The sequence below is a fragment of the Bombina bombina genome, chromosome 8 (assembly GCF_027579735.1).
Source record: "Bombina bombina isolate aBomBom1 chromosome 8, aBomBom1.pri, whole genome shotgun sequence".
Lineage (NCBI taxonomy): Eukaryota > Metazoa > Chordata > Amphibia > Anura > Bombinatoridae > Bombina > Bombina bombina.
In genome coordinates, this window is record NC_069506.1 from 241,069,185 (window position 1) to 241,089,502 (window position 20,318).

Genomic DNA, 20,318 nt, shown 5'->3' on the forward strand with positions numbered 1-20,318 from the left:
CACTTAAGAAGATGAGAGAGGCCTGTAATTTTCATCATAAGTATACCTCAACTATGAGAGACAAAATGTGGAAACAAATCCAGACAATCACATTGTCTGATTTGGAAATAATTTATTTGCAAATTATGGTGGAAAATAAGTATTTGGTTAATTTCGAAAGTTCATCTCAATACTTTGTTATATATCCTTTGTTGGCAATGACAGAGGTCAAACGTTTTCTCTAAGTCTTCACAAGGTTGTCACACACTGTTGCTGGTATGTTGGCCCATTCCTGCATGCAGATCTCCTCTAGAGTAGTGATGTTTTGGGGCTGTCGCTGGGCAACACAGACTTTCAACTCCCTCCAAAGGTTTTCTATGGGGTTGAGATCTGGAGACTGGCTAGGCCACTCCAGGACCTTGAAATGCTTCTTACAAAGCCCCTCCTTCGTTGCCCGGGCGGTGTGTTTGGGATCATTGTCATGCTGAAAGACCCAGCCACGTTTCATCTTCAATGCCCTTGCTGATGAAAGGAGGTTTGCACTCAAAAATCTCACGATACATGGCCCCATTCATTCTTTCATGTACACGGATCAGTCGTCCTGTTCCCTTTGCAGAGAAACAGCCCCAAAGCATGATGTTGCCACCCCCATGCTTCAGAGTAGGTATGGTGTTCTTTGGTTGCAACTCAGCATTCTCTCTCCTCCAAACACGACGAGTTGGTTTCTGCCAAACAGTTCTACTTTGGTTTCATCTGACCATATGACATTCTCCCAATCCACTTCTGGATCATCCAAATGCTCTCTAGCATACTTCAGATGGGCCCAGACATGTACTGGCTTAAGCAGGGGGACACATCTGGCTCTGCAGGATCTGAGTCCCTGGCGGCGTAGTGTGTTAGTGATGGTAGCCTTTGTTACGTTGGTCCCAGCTCTCTGCAGGTCATTCACTAGGTCCCCCATGTGGTTCTGGGATGTTTGCTCACCGTTCTTGTGATCATTTTGACCCCACGGGGTGACATCTTGCGTGGAGCCCCAGATCGAGGGAGATTATAAGTGGTCTTGTATGTCTTCCATTTTCTAATTATTGCTCCCACAGTTGATTTCTTCACACCAAGCTGCTTGCCTATTGCAGATTCAGTCTTCCCAGCCTGGTGCAGGTCTACTATTTTGTTTCTGGTGTCCTCCGACAGCTCAAAGGTCTTCACCATAGTGGAGTTTGGAGTGTGACTGTTTGAGGTTGTGGACAGGTGTCTTTTATACTGATAACAAGTTCAAACAGGTGCCATTAATACAGGTAATGGGTGGAGGACAGAGGATCCTCTTAAAGAAGAAGATACAGGTCTGTGAGAGCCAGAAATCTTGCTTGTTTGTAGGTGACCAAATACTTATTTTCCACCATAATATGCAAATAAATTATTTCCAAATCAGACAATGTGATTGTCTGGATTTGTTTCCACATTTTGTCTCTCATAGTTGAGGTATACCTATGATGAAAATTACAGGCCTCTCTCATCTTCTTAAGTGGGAGAACCTGCACAATTGGTGGCTGACTAAATACTTGTTTGCACCACTGTACATCTACATTTAAAAACGGAATTGTGATAAACTCACGACTACTTTGGAACTTGTTACAGTAACACACAGATACGGATTACTGGTTATAAAGGGTGGATCCTGATTGCTATAAAGTGTTTGCCATTAAGTGATTGGGACTTCAGTTTGACATACTAAGAGTCTGAACTGTCATACTCGAAATATAAACCCTATTTTTCTGTGCATAAGGAAAATATCATTTGTGACTATTTGGCAGAGCTGAACTATTATTTAGGCTACTATTGTAGGATTTATTAATTTCACTCCTGCATTAGGATTTACTTATGTTTTAATATTTGTTGTTTTATGACCGGTCATATATATGTCTATGTTGTTTATAATAAAAAAAATTATTAAATATTGATTATCTTGTGATATACTCCTTCATTTTTAATCTTTTTTTATCATATTGTGGTTGCTATATTTATTTTACACTGTATAGTGGCTCATCAAATACTCATATATACCATACAGTATACCTATATAGGCATTAATTCATTATTAACCCCTTAGCTGTAAGCGCACACACACACTTTCTATTTATTAACTTCAAATGTGCAGCATAACAGAATTATTCCAAATTATCTCAGAATATTAACATATACAGTATGTATAAAAGGCAAGTTTTGCACTTTATCAAGTGTCTTTGGCTGTTGAATTTGATGTGCCCAATTTGTTGTTGACATTTAGTAAATAACTTATGGTTGGATTGATTCTGATTGCTAGAGTCAATGTTACCCATGCAATGTATGGGTAATCTTTCCAATTTCTGATCCAATATTTTCCCAGTACATAAATTGTGTTATAGTTTACATTGAATTTGCTCTAGTGTCAAAGAAGGTGTACTAGGAGCTTAATTACCCCTTACTACCTAATATATTTAAATACAGAGTTTTAACCACTAATTTTCATTCAGGAGAAGTGTACAATTAATTATAGTAATTTTGATGATTTTAAAATGTCCATTTGAATGTTTATGATTGTATTTAATATCATTATTGCTGGACCTTGCTAAAATTAGCATGCCAATTGATATTAAAAGTCCATGGTAAAACAGATTTACCAAAGGTTTATTGCGTTTGACATCTCTTTAGTGTGCCTTCTACTTTCAATGACGATCATGACTGCGCTAAATATTGCTGATATTACAAGTTATGGTTTGCACCACCATATTCTGCAGTGCTGTCCATGGGTACAATTGAAATAAGTTAAACAATGATAAAATACTTTTAAGAGACAAGACAAAATGTGATTAACAAATACATGAGGAGTTTAGGGTCCTATTCCTTTGGAAACTTAAAATCTAGGATGGTAGGAGGATGAGAAACAGGAGGTGATGACTGCAAGGGTGAGAATGATGTTAATACAGTGTTAAATTAGGGTAATAATTAGGTAGATGGAATGCATTTGTTACTGAGTTTGGTGGTAGGTTTCCCTGAACAAAAATGTCTTTAAGGAGAGTTTAAAAGAAGATAGATTAGGGGAAAGTCGGACAGTGTGAGGAAGTGCATTCCAATGGGTTGGTTCTGCATGAAAGAAGTCCTGCAGTCTATAGTATGAGAAGAGGTGATAATAGAAGATGCAAGGAGCAGGTCATTGTTGGATCTTAGGGGGGCTGGAATATGTTTGTTGATTACTGAGGACAGTAATAAATGCTGTTGGCTTTTATAATTGCACTAGCATTTCTAGTGAAATGCTTGTGCAATACCGCCCCCTAGCAGGGGATTGCTGTCCGCCGCCTCAGAGAGTTGAGGAGCACCAGTCTTACGATCGCTGCTTCTTAACTCCTGTTTCCGGCGAGCCTGAAGGCTTGTGCGGAAACAGCTGCATTGGGGCCGATTGATGGGTTGATAAATTGGCCCCATAATGTCTAAATATTTTTATTTGTGTATGTATACATGTGTATTTATGTGCTAATATGTGTAAATATGTATGTGCAAATATTCATACATATAAACACACACAGTCAAATACCTTGAGATATTCCATATCCTTTTAAAACAATTTTAATATGTTTTATGTTTTTTAATTGAAATACTTGAAATTTCTATGAATATAAGGTCTCAATATATTATCCATGAATGAATAAACAAATTGTGTAGTTACCAATATCTATCAACTTAAAAATAAAATGCTCTAATGTTATTGTCTAATGTTAAGCTATGTCATTAGTGAAATGATGTCCTTTACGCAGTTAAGTATGGGTAAAATGAATACATTTAATAGGAAGTCAGGATGCAATTACATCTCTCCCTTTATCTCACTTCTGCTTTCGTATTGCAGTGCAGAAAGCAGTATTGTGAAACCTACACACAGATATGTAAAGTGGGCTTGTCTGAGTGATGCAGTCTGAGCAGTATAGAATACACGAAGCCAAGCTAAACAGAGGAGAGTGAAACACTCAGAGAAAGAGAAGCTATACTATAGAGCTTGACAAATGGAACAATAAATGGAAATATACACAACAGCAAATAATATTTACAAATGACAGCGTGCTAGACGATATTGTCTTCTATAACTTGTAAGTATGTTCGTATAACAATAATATCTGTCACTACGTAAAGCGCTGGGACAACGGATCTCAATGTTGTCCTTTTATAAATCACTTGTATTTTTAGTGTGGCATAGATTGAAATTTATTGATAACCTTGATTAGTCGATAAAATTGTTTGACTGAATGTGAAACATAAAGAGCTCTATTTATTAAAGGGACATAACGCACAATTTTTATTTCATGATTCATATAGAACATACAACTTTAAACAACTTTTCAATTTACTTCTATTATCAAATTTTCTTTGTTTTCTTGTTATCCTTTTTTAAAAAGCAGTAAGGTAAGTTCAGAAGTGTGCATGTGTCTGCAGCACTATACAGCAGTAGTTTTGCAACAATGTTATATATTAGCACTACATGGCAGCACTATTTCCTGTCATGTACTGCTGCAGGGATGTGCATGCTACCTATTTAGATATCTCTTCAACAAAGAATAACATGAGATCAAAGCACATTTTATAATAGGAGTAAAGTGTAATCTTATAAATTGTATTCCCTATCTGAATCACAAAAAGAAAAAAAATGGTGTTTCATGTCCCTTGAAGCTTTGGAGGCAGCACTGGAACTGGCATTTTAAGGGAATTGTAGCAAACCTTTAGGAAAGCAAAAGATACACAGCCAAAATGAAAATGCTATGTGAGATAATTCATTTAATACTGATGACAGAATTGTAACATCATCTCTTCGCATCCCTTAAGTGAACATCTATAAGTGAGACAGTAAGAATTAGGCAAAAGAATTATACAAGAATTATACTCAATACTCACCACACTGCTGCTTATTATTTAGCGAACTGCTAAGGATTGCTCGCTACAGCAAGTTAACCTTTTTCTGCTTTCAGGTACGTAAATTGAGTCCTGCATTCAACCCCTGTCAAAATCCTTGTTTTCTGTGTGAATTGTACTCTTAAGTCTCTCTTTTGGTATGTGTCTGTAGTATGTGAAATGTTATGTATTTACTCTGCTGATATCTTGTCTTTATCTATGTTATGTTCAAACCTTGTCAATACTTGTGATACTTCCTAAATTTATAAATTCACTAATGGCATAACCCCAGCCTCCTCCAAATTATATTGTCTGTTTTCTCAACTTATCTCACCCTGAATCAAATTTTACCAATTGGCCTTCTGACTGGCTTTGATCATGTTATTATCTAATTTATTGCAATCAGCTGAATGCTCTGGCCTATACATATTACACTGCTATGGGAAAAGCATTCCTGGGGTGAGCATTGCAGTATTGTAACATCATCTGTTCACATCCCTTGAGTGAACATCTATAAGTGAGACAATAAGAATTGGGCAAAATAATAATACAAGAATTGAACAAGGGACAAGGCAAGTTCTGTTGTAATTCTGTGTTTTGTCCACTGTTTGACTATTTTGTAAAAATGCTCAAAATCTTTATATTCCTTTTTGCCACCCTTTGTCTCTACAACAAACAACTTTACTCAATTACACCTTCCCCCTCACTACCTGCACTGCTCATTAGCCCATCTCTCTTAACCTCATTTTACTTTTGTATTCATGAACTTCCCACATTCCTAAAGACTCTCTCTCCCCCTCGCACTTCATCCCAAAAACAGTCTCAACACTGCAAATCTGCATCTCATCTCATGTCACTCTCCCTCTTGCTCATACTAGCTACTTTAGACATCTCTCCTAATCCTGGTCCCGCACAACTTCCTAGCCTTGCACACCCATGTGTGCCTTTCAATATACTTCAAAAACAAAACTCTGGTAACCTTAATCTCATTCTAAAGCCTCCACCCTGTTCACTTGTGCACTCTGGAACTCTCGCTCTGTTTGCAACAAGCTCACTTCTATCCATGGCCTCTTTATCTCCCACTTTCTCAATCTTCTGGCTCTCACAGAAACCTGGCTCTTTCACTTCAGCCACATTCAGCTACTTCCCGCCCTCTCTTCTACTCTTACCCCTATACTCACACACATCTTCAACCTCTCCCTCAGCACTGGTATATTTATCTCATCTCTTAAACATGCACTGGTCACACCTATCCTCAAAAACCCTTCTCCATCCAACTACCACCCTATTTCCCTACTCCCTCTTGCCTCGTAGCTTCTCAAAAAGCTAGTCTATGGACGTCTATCCCAATTCCTTACACTAAACTCCCTCCTTGACCCATTGCAATCTGGATTTCACCCCCACCACTCCACTGAGACAGCAATTATTAAGGTTACCAACAACCTACTTACAGCAAAATCCAAAGGACACTTCTCTCTGCGTATCCTCCTTGATCTGTCTGCAGCTTTTAATACTGTTGACCACCCTCTTTTGCTCCAAACCCTCCAATCCTTCGGCATTTGCGACACAGCTCTCTCGTGGTTCTCTTCCTATCTGTCCAACCATACCTTTTAGTGTAGCCTTCTCTGGGGCATCCTCTGCCCAGTTACCACTTTCTGTTGGGGTACCGCAAGGCTCTGTCCTTGGTCTCCTTCTCTTCTCAATCTACACATCATCTTTCGGTTCCTTAATAAAATCCCATGGGTTTCAATACCATTTGTATGCCGATGACACCTAAATCTACCTCTTTGCACCAGATCTATCTTCAAACCCGTGTCACTAACTGTCTCTCATATATCATCTTGGATGTCCTCTCACTACCTTAAGCTAAATCTCTCCAAAACTGAGCTCCTTATTTACCCCCCTTCTTCAAAAATCTCCACCCCCAACTTCAGGCTTAAACACAAAATTCTCACTCTGACATACAAAGCCCTCAACTCCCCCTACATCTCAGACCTTGTCTCCAGATACTCTCCCTCACGACCCCTTCGCTCTGCCCAAAATCTCCTACTCTGCTCCTCTCTTGTTACCTCCTCACATTCCCGTTTACAAGACTTTTCCAGACTGGCTCCCATCTTGTGGAACTCTCTGCCTCACTCCACAAGACTCTCCCCTAGTTTTGAAAGCTTCAAGTTCTCCCTAAAGACTGTACTATTCAGGGATGCATACAACATACACTAACCTTTCCTAACTCCACTGATATCCCCTTGAACCCCTTAGCATGTAAGCCTATGAGCCCAGCTGTTTGTAGATCACCCGCATAAAAGCCGATAACCACAGTGCAACTCTCGGCAGGGACCTGTACCCATTTGACCCCCTATAAATGTTACCTTGTATACCGCCTATGTTTATAGCGTTGCAGAATCTGTTGGCGCTCTACAAATACCTGATCATAATAATAATAATAAAAATAATAATAATATGTTTGAATTAAATTATGTTTTACTAGTTTATGAATTTTACAGTTAATAATGTAATATTTTTGTTTTAAAATTTAAACATTAACATGACAATATATAAATTAATATAAATATTTAATTTTACTAAATTTCATAATTTTTAACTATGATTTGAGCTATATTTTAAGCACACACAAAACCCTTAATATTATATGTAGAAAAAAATAACTAAATAACTAAAAAGCCCTATCAATAACCAAGTAATGCCAGTCATAACAGGTCAAATTTGCTTTTGTAAAGCTCAAGTTTGTAGAAATGTGTATAACAATATTTTTAAAAGCTTCTGATAGATAATTGGTAGATTACTATTTTTTGTTTTTTTAATTAGTGTAAATATCTCTGTTTCCCCATAGGTCAGGTCAGCAACTTAATACACTAGACAGGACTTGACAATCTTTTACTCGGGAATGAACCAAGTCAGCAACTAGTAGTTTCAAACTGTTGAAATCCAAACTGTTTCTTTTAAAAAAACTCTTCATAGAAAAATGTTTAGCAACTTACATGTTGCTTTAAAGGGACACTGAACCTAATTTTTTCTTTTGTGATTCAGATAGCGCATGCAATTTTAAGCAACTTTCTCATTTACTCCTATTATCAATTTTTCTTTGTTCTCTTTGCTATCTTTATTTGAAAAAGATGGCATCTAAGCTATTTGTTTGGTTCAGACCCTGGAAAGCACTTGTTCATTGGAGGATGAATTTATCCACCAATTAACAAGAACAACCCAGGTTGTTCACCAAAAATGGGCCGGCATCTTAACTTAAATTCTTGCATTTCAAATAAAAATACCAAGAGAATGAAGAAAATGTGATAATAGGAGTAAATTAGAAAGTTGCCTAAAATTGCTTGCTCTGTCTGAATCACAAAATAAAAAATTCAGGTTCAGTGTCCCTTTAACTTTTTGTTTGCCACTGAATGTTGAAACATTTTGCATAACAATGCTTTGCAGTCCTCTTTGACTTCTTAAGGGTTAAGACACATTCAGATAAACATGAAAATATTGAAATTAATTGTTATATGTGCTGTGATGTAAAAATCTTAAAACTATTCAGAGGTTTTCAGAGCATTTTTACTTGAATTGATAAAACTTTAACTCTTTAATTCTTAAAGAAATGTTTTTTTTAACCCCTTAAAGGACACAGCTTAAATTTGCTCAGCTGTTCCATGATGGAATAATTCCATCATTAGTCATTAAAGGGACAGTCTACACCAGAATTTTTATTGTTTAAAAAGATAGATAATGCATTTATTACCCATTCCCCAGTTTTTGCATAACCAACACAGTTATATTAATACACTTTTTACCTCTGTGATTATCTTGTATCTAAGGCTCTGCAGACTGCTCCTTTATCTGTTTTTTTGTTTTGTTTTTTACAGATATGCATTTAAGCCAATCAGTGCTGACTCTTAAATAACTCCAAGGGAGTGAGCACAATGTTATCTAATATAACACACATGAACTAGCAGTGTCTAACTGTGAAAAACTGTCCAAATGCACTGAGATAAGGGACAGTTCAATGGCTAAGAAATTAGCATATGACCCTACCTAGCTTTAGCTTTCCACAAAGAATCACAAGAGAGCAAAGCAAATTTGAGGCTAAAAGTAAATTGGAAAGTTGTTTAAAATTGCATGCCTTATTGGAATCATGAAAGTTTAATTTTGACTAGACTGTCCCTTTACGGGGTTAAATTTTAGCAACACCACTGACATTCGCAAATTTTCTATTAAACCTTGATGCTTGTGTAACTTCACAGGATAGAAGGATAGAGTGAGAACATTGCACATGTCTAACCTGTGTATTTGTGTCAACAAAAGGAATCTCAATTTCACAGTGCACAGGTTTATATACTGTGATAGCTGATCTGAAATATGATTGGCCAGCTTCAACTATTTCATGCTGGTAGATGTAGTTCTCTCCAGTTTTATTATCTAGGGCTGTGGACTGCAGATGTCCATGTCTTAGTAATAAGATTCCTCTGAAGGGACATGAAGAGGAGGGTCTACAAATAGAATTGCAGGATTGGGCAGTTTAAGAATTACTTTGAACTTAAAGGGGTAGTGCTTAAAGTGATGTTAAACTTTAGATAATTAAATGCCATAAATCTGTTTTTTGCCATTACAAAGGTATATGTGTAGATTTTTTAAAATCTATCCATGAAAAGAGTTGAATCTGTGCCAGTATTAATGCTTCTACTACATGCTATGCTAGCCCAAAGGGATTAACTCTTTTTTTTCATGACAATTCCAATGAACATCCAATCAGTGTGTGTGTCAAGTGACACTCTTGTAGTCCTGCCCTTTAAAAGTCCTTAGGAAGTCTATGTAGAAAGGGGGTGGAGAAACAGAAGATACCAAGTAGAATTATAAATCTTGTATTATAAAATATATTTACTTAAAAAAAATAATTATGTGGTGTTTTACTTGTACACTTACATATTTTTCCTAACATACTTAAAGTCTGAAATCTGCCATCACTTTACAAAAGCAAGAAATATAGCAGAAATTCTCAAGTCTCCTAAAAGCTACTCTTTATAGCAAAAATGTTACTTTATTATTATTTTACTTTATAATTTACATAAAATGGATAATAGTTGTCAATTCATACAAGGGACATCTTACATTAAATAAGTATCTCTCAAATGGAGTAATCTCATAGCAAACAACACATGTTAAGAGGCATTGAAAAAAAAACTATTGCATTAAATATTTGAAGCATTTAAAACAGTATGAGCCAGATTACAAGTGGAGCGATATTTTGCACTCCCACACTAAAACCACTAGAAGTAAGTTTTTTGTGCTCATAGGGTTGCGCTCATATTACAAGTTGAAAGGAAAATGTTATTGCTTGCATGCAAAAAGACGAGCTTAATATATCACAAGCACTTTAATGTATACTCCCATAGAAGTCAATGGACAAAAAAAATGAAAAAACCCTACTCGTACGCTAACCCGATTGCATAGAACTGGTGGCACCCCACTGAGCTCCTTTGGTGGTTATTGTATATTACTGTTTATGATACCAGATATTGATGGCTTTGTCGTGTAGCGTTCCCAAGGTTGGTTTCTAATTCTTGGCTATTATTTTTTTATAATTTTTTATGTTTTCCCAATATGTTTCATTCAAAAAATTTAAAAAACCCTACTCATATGCTAACCCGATTGCATATTCTCAAGTGCGCTAACCTGACATGAAAATATTAATATTTTGCATTCCAATATTCTTCTATTCTTCACTTACAAGTATATGTTCTATTTATTTAAATACATATTTCTACATATATCTGGTGGTATTTTGGAACAATGTATATCTATCTATCTATATATATATATATATATATATATATATATATATATATATATATATATATATATACAGGGAGTGCAGAATTATTAGGCAAATTAGTATTTTGACCACATCATCCTCTTTATGCATGTTGTCTTACTCCAAGCTGTATAGGCTCGAAAGCCTACTACCAATTAAGCATATTAGGTGATGTGCATCTCTGTAATGAGAAGGGGTGTGGTCTAATGACATCAACACCCTATATCAGGTGTGCATAATTATTAGGCAACTTCCTTTCCTTTGGCAAAATGGGTCAAAAGAAGGACTTGACAGGCTCAGAAAAGTAAAAAATAGGGAGATATCTTGCAGAGGGATGCAGCACTATTAAAATTGCAAAGCTTCTGAAGCGTGATCATCGAACAATCAAGCGTTTCATTCAAAATAGTCAACAGGGTCGCAAGAAGCGTGTGGAAAAACCAAGGCGCAAAATAACTGTCCATGAACTGAGAAAAGTCAAGCGTGCAGCTGCCAAGATGCCACTTGCCACCAGTTTGGCCATATTTCAGAGCTGCAACATCACTGGAGTGCCCAAAAGCACAAGGTGTGCAATACTCAGAGACATGGCCAAGGTAAGAAAGGCTGAAAGACGACCACCACTGAACAAGACACACAAGCTGAAACGTCAAGACTGGGCCAAGAAATATCTCAAGACTGATTTTTCTAAGGTTTTATGGACTGATGAAATGAGAGTGAGTCTTGATGGGCCAGATGGATGGGCCCGTGGCTGGATTGGTAAAGGGCAGAAGCTCCAGTCCGACTCAGATGCCAGCAAGGTGGAGGTGGAGTACTGGTTTGGGCTGGTATCATCAAAGATGAGCTTGTGGGGCCTTTTCGGGTTGAGGATGGAGTCAAGCTCAACTCCCAGTCCTACTGCCAGTTTCTGGAAGACACCTTCTTCAAGCAGTGGTACAGGAAGAAGTCTGCATCCTTCAAGAAAAACATGATTTTCATGCAGGACAATGCTCCATCACATGCGTCCAAGTACTCCACAGCGTGGCTGGCAAGAAAGGGTATAAAAGAAGAAAATCTAATGACATGGCCTCCTTGTTCACCTGATCTGAACCCCATTGAGAACCTGTGGTCCATCATCAAATGCGAGATTTACAAGGAGGGAAAACAGTACACCTCTCTGAACAGTGTCTGGGAGGCTGTGGTTGCTGCTGCACGCAATGTTGATGGTGAACAGATCAAAACACTGACAGAATCCATGGATGGCAGGCTTTTGAGTGTCCTTGCAAAGAAAGGTGGCTATATTGGTCACTGATTTGTTTTTGTTTTGTTTTTGAATGTCAGAAATGTATATTTGTGAATGTTGAGATGTAATATTGGTTTCACTGGTAAAAATAAATAATTGAAATGGGTATATATTTGTTTTTTGTTAAGTTGCCTAATAATTATGCACAGTAATAGTCACCTGCACACACAGATATCCCCCTAAAATAGCTAAAACTAAAAACAAACTAAAAACTACTTCCAAAAATATTCAGCTTTGATATTAATGAGTTTTTTGGGTTCATTGAGAACATGGTTGTTGTTCAATAATAAAATTAATCCTCAAAAATACAACTTGCCTAATAATTCTGCACTCCCTGTATATATATATATATATATATATATATATATATATATATATATATATATATATATATATATATATATACTGTGTATATACACAGTATATATACAGTATATGTGTACTCTCTGGATCCAGACTATGAGAGTCCATATGTACCCATGACTCCTTTTTGTATTGTGTACCTTTGGCCTATACATACTTTTTTCTACTGCTTTGCAATTTTGATGAGTTGCTTGCCATTTGTGCTTTTTGTTTTAGGTCATGTATAATGTCTGCTTTTAATTTAATGTAATATATATATTTTTAATCTTTTTTTCCCTAGTTGCATTTAAAACTTTCTGTATGACTCTGTGGTGTTCTATGCATGTCACCGGTGGCACCCCACTGAGCTCCTTTGGTGGTTATTGTCTATTACTGTTTATGATACCAGATATTGATGGCTTTGTCGTGTAGTGTGCCCAAGGTTGGTTTCTCATTCTTGGCTATTAATTTTTTATAATTTTTTATGTTTTCCCAATATGTTTCATTCCCCTTGCTAAGACAGCTGATGCGCATTCATGTGCACTCCCTAACACTTATGACCCTCCTTTTAGGTGTTGTTGCGGCTGGCCAATAATCTTTGGCCTTTCACGTAATGTTTTGTGTTGGTTTGTATTGGTTTTCCTGTGTACATTACACTGTGATCGTTTTGAATAATTGTGGAGGTGTACTGTTCAGTTTTATTACTGATAGCACGATCACTTGGATGCTTTGTTTATTTTGTACAGTTCTGCATTTGTTGTTTTGTTTACATTTTACAGCTGATCTGTGATAGTATAGCGGTGTGGCCACACCTCCTTTTTGTTGTGCATTGGTGCCCTGTTGGTGCAGTGTTATGAAGTGCTGTGGGAGGGACCACGCCCCTTCTCTTTTACTTGGTGGGCATTATGACTATGATACTAGTTTGGATGCGAATGATGATGTGTCTCCATTGACTTATCCCTGTATTATGATGACCTGTTAAGGTCTTGAGTTTAAATCTCACCGTACTTGCAGCATTTTGTTTATCTATGATAATTTTCTACTACTGATCATTGCTTTGTTAGTGACGTGACCACGCATTCCTATTGGTAGTGAATTATTACAACTTTGGTCCGGTGTTCTGGTAAGAGGGCGAAGTTTTGAAAAGAGCGAACCATGTCACTTCCTGTGATGTTTCATCAGCTGTTTCACACATTTTGGAGCTAATGCGCATGTGTGCCAGCATCATCACATACCTGGACGCATACGTCACTGCTAAAATATTTATTGCTGTGAAATTCATGAACCTTTATAGAGTGCATGCATGTGACTCATGGAAAGCTGTTTATTAGGCTCCTCGACAATATTCGGAACTCCGCCCCCACTGCAACTACGTCTCCCATTACTACTACTGTAAAGCTGAGTCTCCGTGCATGAGAAACAGCCCCCCCGCCACTCGGCTATAGTCACTGCTTCTGATGATCCAATGCAGCTTTTCACAAGCTCCGTTCAATGTCATTATCATTCATAATCTTTCATAACATAATGACATTTAACGGAGCCTGTGAAAAGCTGCATTGGATCATCAGAAGCAGTGGCTATAGCCGAGTGGCGGGGGGGCTGTTTCTCATGCACGGAGACTCAGCTTTACAGTTGTAGTAATAGGAGACGTAGTTGCAGTGGGGACGGAGTTCCGAATATTGCTGAGGAGCCTAATAAACAGCTTTCCATGAGTCACACGCATGCGCTCTATAAAGGTTCATGAATTTTACAGCAATAAATATTTTAGCAGTGACGTATGCGGCCAGGTATGTGATGATGCTAGCACGCATGCGCATTAGCTCCAAAATGTGTGAAACAGCTGATGAAACGTCACAGGAAGTGACATGAATCGCTCTTTTCAAAACTTCGCCCTCTTGCCAGAACACCTGAGGTGTGTAGTATCCTATGATGGCCCACCCCTCCTCCTGTGATTGATTCGCATTAATCCCCATAATGTTTGACGGTTGCTATGACTATGACACACGCCTTCTTGGGGGTCTAATGCAAGGAGTTGTTTTATACCTATTTCTCTTGCACTTTGTGATAATTGTGTTTGGCTTAACCAGCCAGTTCCCCAGTTTATGTATGCTCTTTGCTTATGTATAGTATAGGCCAGATTTTTATTTTTGGTATTATGCTTCGGCACATATTTTGGCCCAACACGTCATTTGAAGGGATGTGTGTGAATCAGGTGTTGTTATTTTCGGTAACTTATTTTTTCAATAAATTTGAACCATTAACGCTGGGATTTCATTGCTATGTTCATTAATCTAAGTAGTTTACAGTGTGGGTGCCCCTATGATATGAGTGTGATCACCATTGAGTGTGTTTTATTGTTTATCACTATTTCACATTTTCACACAGCTAATTAGCTATTTGATAACACATGCTCTGTTTTTGCACACGTTGCTCCCCAATTGGCAGACTGCTGGAGGAGGGCCTTTCTAGGCTTAATAAGGCTTATTATTTCACTGTTTGTTTGTCAGAAGAAGGGGCTTGTTTACCGAGAAACGTCACAGCAGAATAAAATTGTTTGCTTGTTGACTAAAGACCAGTGAGTGCTTCATTTCCGTTTTGGATCTGTTATTGGTGAAAGTGCACACACCCTGCAACTTTTTTTTTTATATATATTTATATATATATATATATATATATATATATATATATATATATATATATATATATATATATCTATTTATAAATAAATGCTATGTGCAGAACATTGGAATATAAAGTATTTACAGTAACTACATAGTTAAAACCTTTATTAAATATGAATATTGCATAAATATGCTTTTAACAAGTTTTTATCTTTTTATCTACTTGACTGGAAATTATTATTATTATTATCAGCTATTTATAGAGCCCCAACAGATTCCGCAGCACTATTAACATAGGCAGTATACAAGATAACACTTATGGTGATTAAATGGGTAGAGGGCCCTGCCGAGAGTTGCATTGTTGTAGTCGGCTCTTATGAAGGTGATCTACCAGCAGCTGGGCTCATAGGCTTACATGCTAAGGGGTTCGAGGGGATAGCTATGGAGCTAGGAAGGTTAGTGTAGGTTGTATGCATTCCTGAATAGTAGAGTCTTTAGAGAGCATTTTAAGCTTTCAAAACTAGGGGAGAGTCTTGTGGAGTGAGGCAGAGAGGTCTATAAGATGGGAGCTATTCTGGAGAAGTCTTGTAAATGGGAATGTGAGGAGGTAACAAGAGAGAAGAGTAGGAGTGTCAGGATAGGTTAAGTCCAGAGTTAGACCCAAATGCTAGAATGAAGTTTGTAAACACCCTAGCACTGTGAGTATATACCAGGACCTGACCCTGCTACAGCTACAGTAATATACTTACTGAAATAAACTGGAAGTTGGCACAGCAGGGTCAGGAGAAGAAAATTTGTGTAGATAGGGTTAACCAAAAGAGTAATCAAGCAAGCAATATCCAGCAACATGTAATCAGGCAGTTTGGGGTTAACCAGTAGAATTATCAAACAAGCAATGTCCAGCAACGTGTTATCAGGCAGTTTGGGGTTAAACAGTAGAATAGTCTAGCAAGCAAAGTTCCAGCAACGTGTAATCAGGCAGATTGGGGTTAACCAGTAGAATTTGTCAAACAAGCAATGTCCAGCAACGTGTAATCAGGCAGATTGGGGTTAACCAGTAGAATTTGTCAAACAAGCAATGTCCAGCAACGTGTAATCAGGCAGTTTGGGGTTAAACAGAGGAATTATCAAACAAGCAATGTCCAGTTATCAGGAATCAGGCAGGTAGGGTTAAGCAGGGTTGAAGTTAAACAAGCCAGCAATTCTAATAAGACAAGAGATTCAAAAGGTACTCACAAGCCGGGTAATTAGAACAAACAGGCACCGAGGAGAGGAGACGCCGGAATAAGAAGACCTTCTGACGTCAGCAGAAGGGGCTGGTGAGAAACAGGGTTGCTAGGCAACCAAGGAAGCGCTACCGCGCCGACACAAGCAAGGTGAGAAAGCGATCAGCAGCAGAGCGATCGCGACAGTGCCCCCTCCTCAAGGACCCCTTCGGGGAACACGAACAGGTTTTGAAGGATTCTGAGCGTGGAACTGTTTGATCAAAGCAGAGGCGCGGACATGAGAAGCAGGTTCCCAGGAACGTTCAGTGATGGGATATCCCTTCCAATGGACCAAATAATATAAATGGTTACCCCGTAATCTGGAATCAAGAATTTGACTGATCTCAAATTCTGAAGTACCATCCACAAGAAACGGAGAGGGAACTTTACATTTGGTGGAAAACCGGTTAGAGACTGCTGGTTTAAGAAGATACGTGAAATACAGGATGAATCTTCAAAGTGTCCGGTAAAGCCACCCTGTAGGCAGTAGAACATACCTTGGAAACAATCATAAATGGTCCAATGTATTTAGGACCCAATTTAGCACAAGGTTGTTTGAGTCGAATGAATCTGGTGGAAATCCAAACCTTGTCTCCAGTGCGAAATGAGGGTGCCTTACGGCGTTTGCGATCAGCAAATCGTTTATACTTTTGAGAAGAGAGGAGAAGAATTTCCTGAATCTTCTTCCAGTGTTTACAGAGATTCTTCACAGTTCGATCTGCTCCAGGAACTCCAGAACCCCCAGAAGACATAGGAAAAGTTCTAGGTACAAATCCATAGGCTGCCTTGAAAGGAGAAGTCTGTAAAGAAGAATTGAAATGGGAATTGTAAGCAAGTTCTGCTAAAGGAAGAAGTTGAGACCAATTGGAGTGCTGATGATTAACATAGTGCCTGAGATAGGATTCAAGAGATTGGTTTACCCGCTCAGTTTGACCGTTGGATTGAGGATGATGGGCAGTAGAAAGAGATATGGTAACTCCAAACTGTTTGCATAGAGATTTCCAGAATCTTGAGACAAATTGAACTCCTCGATCAGAAACAATGTCCAAAGGAAAATCATGTAATCTGGTGATATGGAGTATAAACAGTTCAGCGAGTTTCTGGGCAAATGGTAATCCAGGTAATGGAACAAAATGAGCTGCTTTGGAAAATCTGTCTACCACAACCCATATGGTCTTGTTTCCGGCAGAATTAGGAAGATCAGTAATAAAGTCCATGGAAACATGAGACCAGGGATAATATGGAACAGGCAGAGGTTGCAAGAGTCCAAGAGGTAAAGAAGAAGACTGTTTATTAGAGGTACAGGAATGACAAGCTGCAACATAATCCTTGACATCTTTGACCATTGAAGGCCACCAGACATGTTGTTTGAGTCTCCACAAAGTATTACGTACTCCTGGATGTCCAGACAAAATATTATCATGAGCCCAATGAAGAAGTTTGAGGCGGAATTCTGTAGGTACAAACAAGATCCCAGGAGGTATGTTATAGGAGGAAGGAATAGAGGCTTGAGCAGACTGTAATGCTTGGAAAGGAAAAGTAGATAACTGAGCTAGAACTTTAGCACGACGGAGAATGGGTTCAGAATCCAATAATGTAGAATCAGAGGCCAGAAATTGTCTGGATAAAGCATCCGCTTTAGTGTTCTTAGAACCAGGAATATAAGAGAGGACAAAATTAAATCTGGAAAAGAACAGAGCCCATCGGGCTTGACGTGAGTTGAGACGTTTGGCAGTATGAAGATACAGAAGATTTTTATGATCCGTGAGAATAAGAAATGGTTGAACCGTGCCTTCAAGCAGATGTCTCCATTCTTCCAAAGCCATCTTAATAGCTAACAGTTCCTTGTTACCAACATCATAATTCAGTTCTGAAGAATTAAACTTCTTGGAGAAAAACCCCACAGGAAGGATTTTGCTAGTAACAGGATTTCGCTGAGATAGTACAGCCCCAGCAGCGATCAGAGAAGCATCCACTTCAAGGATGAATTGGAGACTCGGAACTGGATGGCAAAGAATAGGAGCCAAAGTAAATGCAGGCTTCAAAGATTCAAAGGCCTGTAAGGCTTTATCAGACCAATGCTTGCAATCCTGACCCTTCTTAGTAAGAGCTGTAAGGGGTGCTGAGATATTAGCAAAGTCTTTTATGAATTTACGGTAGTAATTGTCAAACCCCAGAAATCTCTGAAGAGATTTTAAGGAAGTTGGTCTAGGCCAAACTATAATAGCCGACAGTTTGTCAGAATCCATCTTAAATCCAGACGGTGAAATAATGTAGCCCAAGAAATAAATAGATTCTTGATGAAAAGAGCACTTTTCAAGCTTGGCAAAGAGAGAATTTTCACGTAATCTCTGGAGTACTAGTTTAACATGATGAACGTGATCCTGTAAAGTCCGAGAATAAATCAAAATATCATCAAGATAGATAATGACGAATTGATTAAGATAGTCTCTGAATATTTCATTAACAAAATGTTGAAAAACTGCCGGGGCATTGCATAACCCAAAAGGCATAACTAAATATTCATAGTGCCCGAACCTAGTGTTGAAGGCTGTTTTCCACTCGTCCCCTTTATGAATCCTGACCAAATTATAGGCCCCACGAAGATCCAATTTGGTAAAGATGGAAGCACCCTGGAGACGATCAAACAATTCGGGAATGAGAGGAAGAGGATAACAATTCTTGATTGTAATCTGATTAAGAGCACGATAGTCAATGCAAGGACGAAGACCTCCATCTTTTTTTCAATGAAGAAAAAACCTGCTCCTACCGGAGAGGAAGAAGGGCGAATAAAACCTCGGCCCAAATTATCCTTGATGTATTCTTCGAGCGAAACATTTTCTTGACGAGAAAGTGGGTATATTTTACCCTTAGGAAGAGGTGCTCCAGGTAGTAGTTCAATGGGACAATCAAAGGTCCGGTGTGGAGGTAATATTTCAGCATCTTTCTTAGAAAAGACATCACAAAAAGAATGATATTGTTCAGGCAAGGAATCAGGAATGTCCAAAACTGCCACAACTGTACTAGAAGGTTTGGGAGTATTCTGAAGACACTGTTTGAAACAAGAAGATCCCCAAGTAACAAGTTCCCCTTTAGACCAGGAAAAAACTGGATCATGAAGTTGAAGCCAAGGGAGTCCCAAAATTAAAGGAAACTGAGGAGAAGAGATGATGTCAAAACAAATGGTTTCCGAATGAAGTACTCCTACAGACATGAGAAGTGGTATCGTAGAATATTGAATGAATCCAGAACCTAAGGGTTGACCACTGACAGTAGTGACCTTAATTACTTGGCTCTTGGAAAGCAAAGGAATCCGAAAGGCATTGACAAAATCCGAATCCATAAACATTCCTGCAGCTCCAGAATCGATGAGTGCTTGAGCCTGGAATTTGGTGTTGCCAAAGTGGAAGGTGACTGGAACAAACAGCTTGGGATTAAGGGTAGAAAAATATCTTTGGCTTAACTCAGTCCCTCTTTCTGGAGTTAAGCCCTGGCTTTTACTGGACGGGTTGGACAATCTTTTAACATATGCCCCTTAATACTACAGTAAAGACATAGTCCAAGATTACGCCTTCTGAGATGTTCAGCTTCAGATAACTTAATTGCACCAACCTCCATGGGTTCACTTGATTCAGAGATAGAAGTATTTGGAGTAGGAAGGTTTGGTGAACGAGGCATAGGACGGAAAGTAGATTTGATAAAGGATCTTCTGTTACGGTCACGTTCATGGAGACGCTCAGAGTAACGAGCATCTAACTTGATACATAAGTTGATGAGTTCTTCTAGAGAATCAGGAAGATCCCTATAAACCAGTTCATCTTTTAAATGATCACAAAGACCTTTACGAAACGCTGCACGCAGGGCCCCATGATTCCACATAGATTCAGCAGCTAAAGTCCGAAATTCTATAGCGTATTGTGCTACAGAAAGAGATCCCTGCCTTAAATCTAAAAGTCCTGCTTCGGCAGCCGCTGACCTTCCAGGTTTATCAAACACGGAAGAAAATATGGATACAAAAGTGTCAATATCGTGGAGCAAAGGATCATCCTTTTCCAACAGTGGAGAAACCCAAGCCAAGGCTTTACCCTTCATAAGAGAAATTA

At 38.3% G+C, this 20,318-nt stretch overlaps 1 protein-coding gene across 2 annotated transcripts in view; it reads left to right on the forward strand.

Moving 5' to 3' along the window:
- Positions 1–3,979: 3,979 nt before the first annotated feature.
- The window catches only part of LOC128639078 (sialic acid-binding Ig-like lectin 14), a 434,418-nt gene continuing 418,079 nt past the window's right edge, over positions 3,980–20,318 (forward strand). For both annotated transcript variants that reach the window (XM_053691228.1, XM_053691229.1), the window contains exon 1: positions 3,980–4,094. The gene's annotated coding sequence lies outside the window, so the exon portion shown is untranslated. The remainder of the gene's footprint in view (positions 4,095–20,318) is intronic.